This window comes from Rhagoletis pomonella, unplaced genomic scaffold (assembly GCF_013731165.1).
Source record: "Rhagoletis pomonella isolate Grant_MI unplaced genomic scaffold, Rhpom_1.0 Rhpom_scaffold_00013, whole genome shotgun sequence".
Lineage (NCBI taxonomy): Eukaryota > Metazoa > Arthropoda > Insecta > Diptera > Tephritidae > Rhagoletis > Rhagoletis pomonella.
Genome location: NW_023458567.1, coordinates 22,380,760 through 22,384,657, shown reverse-complemented (window position 1 = coordinate 22,384,657; position 3,898 = coordinate 22,380,760). Strand labels below are relative to the sequence as shown.

At 33.3% G+C, this 3,898-nt stretch overlaps 2 protein-coding genes across 6 annotated transcripts in view; one reads left to right on the top strand and one right to left on the bottom strand.

Moving 5' to 3' along the window:
• Positions 1 to 3,898, top strand: part of LOC118748995 (flotillin-2) — a 516,275-nt gene that overhangs the window by 285,458 nt on the left and 226,919 nt on the right. The gene's annotated exons all lie outside the window — the stretch shown is intronic.
• Positions 1 to 3,898, bottom strand: part of LOC118748990 (glucose dehydrogenase [FAD, quinone]) — a 36,079-nt gene that overhangs the window by 2,296 nt on the left and 29,885 nt on the right. The gene's annotated exons all lie outside the window — the stretch shown is intronic.

The following is a 3,898-nucleotide window of genomic DNA, read 5'->3' as shown; positions in this document are numbered from 1 at the left end:
CAAAAGAAATTAAATGATTTATTAAAGTATGTTTACTAGGAATGGTAGTCCCGGGATCCCGGTGTCTGGGGATCTCGGTCTTTTTTACACCCTGAAAATCCCAGGATTATTTTCATAGAATCCTGGGATTTTCGGACTTTGTAATTTACACTGGCGGCAATGAAAGAAACGCTTATGCTGAACAGTTTAGGCTATATTTTTTTTTGTTTATTTAATATTCAATCCCTTTTTTATAAATGTGTAGCTCATTATACATATATATAATACCTTGGGACGGGTAATTTTACTCAAAAAATAATCAATATATTGACGAAACCAAGGGCCAAATAAAAAAAAAATTGCGTTCCGATTTGTTCTCTCCAACTTCAGGACTTTTTAAAGGAACTTTGAAATTGAAAAGATATGAGTAATTCAAAAAATGATTTTAAAAATTTAGTGCAATGTTCATATTTAGAAAACCAGTATGGGTATTATATTAGAAAGAAAATTCTGTAGAGTTAAAACAAGAGATCGAAAATAACCGTCACCAAGTGTCTTGTATGGTGTTTACTACTGACACAAACACTCATCTCTCAAGCAAAGAGTGTTTCTCACCGTGGAATATTACTCTGTGCGACCTTTTTGTGTCTTCCGTTGTGGGTTATTTATCAACTGCTAAAATTTCCCTTAGGCAAAGACACTTTGGCAGGGACTTTTAAAGTATCTTAATTTGTGGGTTATTGTAAAACTGAAAAATATAAGTGGGCGTACATAAGGGGAAGTAAAGCGTTAGGCATTTCTTTTCACGACATATACGTGCACATACATGTGCGAACATTTATGACAAAAGAAAAGAGCGCGCACATTCATAATATGATACACCGAAAATAAGTTATTTTATTTTTTTAATAAAGAAAAGGATAATGGCAAAGGTAAAAATAAAAACAAAAACAAAGATGCGTAAAGATAAATGCAAAAATTAATATCAAGGTAAATTAAAAAATTTTACTAATATTAGGGCGTTCGTGGGTAACCGCGCTCTAACACTTATTTTTCCGCTTTGAGCGATAAGTGTCCGTGTCCAACAGCAACGGAAAAGATATGCAAATAAACCTTTCCCACTGAAAGGAGCATACATCTACAAAAAATAAACCACCTGTTCCATTTTGTGGGTTATTTTTTCTCTTAAATAGTGACAGTTATTTTCGGACACTTTCAAAGTGGAGAGGGTAATTTCGACCTCTGGTTAAAACAGATTAAATATTTTGTTGCATAAGGGATGGATACGTATTGAAAATGCCCTTTTATAATTTTATTCTTGCAAATCCTTGAAATTTGGCAATTCTTATTTTTGAAAAAAAAAAAATGCTAAGGACTAACTTTATTAGCTTAAAAAAAAAAAAAAATAGATTAAAGGGGCATTTTCAACCCCTATTTGTCCTTGTGTGTGGTACCCGTATTTTTGTTCTACATTGCACTGAATTTATTAAATAAGTTCTGGAATTAATCATATCTTTGAAATTACAAAGTTCTTTTATTAAAAATCATGCAGCTAATTATATGTCATATGAGGTAGACTTTTATAAAAAAATAATTTAATATTGAATAACCAAAAGAAATATAGACAAAACTGGTCGAAATAAGGCGCTTCTTTTATTTCTGCCACTAGTATTATGAACTTCTTTAAACCAGAAAATACATTTTTTTTTTACTAAACTTTATTTTGCATCGAACTTTTTTCGTCTACCATAAAGTTCCTTTTTATGCTCTTGTCGCACCGAATCCTGTGTTTCGATATAACAAAAGCAGCTATCCGGCTATTTTCCAAGCAGGGACTCAAGTAATAGAAAACTTGTGGCATCTGAATCATGGCCGTCACTGACCTTACTGCTTAGGTAGCTCTAAAGTCCCACATAATTACATCAAAACTTCCTGTGCCGTATCAAAGCTTCCTCAGCCACCAGGCATTGATAACCACGGTTGCCATTTCCAATTTATTTTTCGGACCAAAAAAATTACCCAAATGGTAAAAAATTGACCAATTTTTATTACATGGGGAAATTGAGTGGAGTTTATTCGTCTTTGTCAAGAAAATATGCCAATTCAGTTTTTAGAAACGATTTTTTTTTTATATTGCATCCAAAGTGCATTACAATTACATATTATTAACATTATATTATTTAAAGTTTTAAATTATAATTTGTTTCTTAATTTCGTTTTTATTAATGCTAAATCGAAAAATTTGCGCTTTACTGCTGCGGAACTCTGAGGCAGACTAAAAATGTGGTGAACTAAGTCACACAATTATCCAAAGGCCGCTTTCCCAATCGATTTTTAATGAAACTTACTTGATCCCAAAAACGTTCTATATTGGTACAGTTTTTGAAGTTACCTTCACTCAGCCTCAATTTTACCAATGCTGGTTGAGTAGCGGCAAAATTGATACATCAGTATCAGAAAGTACTTTATGTGGTGTAATAATTTCAAGATGTTTAATATCTTTTCGATATCAATTAACTAGAAAAAATTGAAAACGCGAAACTAATGTATAAGTGAAAGGGTAATAATAACCTAACCAAAGGCTTATGAAATAGACCATTTTAAAAAGAATTGGACCAATGGACCAAACGAAAAGAAATGAACCAAAACGGCAACCGTGTTGATGACCTGTGTTCAAATGTCAAATAAGCATCCACATAGACGGCACAGTAATACCGACGATTAATAGCCCGAAATTTTTACGGGCCACCTTTAATGGCTTGGTTTACTCCTCCGCAAGGCAATTGGCCGGTCCGTGCTAAGGTTGTCTGGTAGTTGAGCTAGACGCCAAAGAGTGATAGATTAGCCGATTTAGGCAGGGAAAATAGTGAAACTATCACAAACGTACATTATCTTTATAGAGTTCCAGAGAAGAACGTTAGATTTGACAGTGCATCACTGCATCCATTTCTTTTACCACTGGTATAGAACAAGTAGTAGGTTTTACAATGCACCATGGAGATAATGTGGGTGTCTTTAGTAAGTACAGAGCTGGAAGATTGGTGTGAAGGTTGGAAGGGATTTCATTGGAGGAAAAGGATAAAGAGTATTGACATCTCAATGCATCTGTCCCCAGATAAGACTTCTTCTAAAAATACGTCTTTGAATTCCTAGGCTCGTAGACCACTCAGAAATTTCGACACTTTACAAAACACTAACAGGTTTTTATAATTAAATAGCTAAAGTCATCATTTAGCAGGTGGCGGACAATATATTAAGAACAATAATAATATTTTCGCGCCTACACTTTTTCTAAGTGTTTTGCTGAACTTCTCCTCTAATTTGTGGTGTGAGACTTGATGTTCTTGCACAAATGGAGGGACCAACAGTTATACGCGGCCGACAGTGGTCGGAGAAGTCATGTTTTAAGCGAAAAATTAAAAGAGGCTGTTACGATTATAATCAAACGGTCAAAACAACTGCCAACTTCTCTAAACCTAAAAAAAATCTTTTTGAAAATACCGCTGATTACGTTTTTTGACATGCTGATCACGAATTTTATGTCAAATTAAAACCTTGATAGTTGACAGCTGTCATATGAACTGTGAATTTTTCTAAAAATAAGACGATCTTTTCAAAAATGCCACTGATTAGGTTTTTAGACACGCTAGTCACGAATTCACGTCAAATTAAAACCTTAAGTGTTTACAACTGTCGAAGGGACTGTACATTTTTTTTTAATTTTTTTTTATATGATATAAAATTTAAATATTATTAGTCTGTAAGGATATGTATTTCCATTGACTGAATAAACATAAACATGAATTAAGAAAATTTCCCAAGAATTAAGCGTACTCTGTTTTAAGGCTCACTGATCTCGAGTTCTGTATCAAATTCAAACTTTTTCGGTTGACAACTGTCAAACAAACTGTAATTTTCA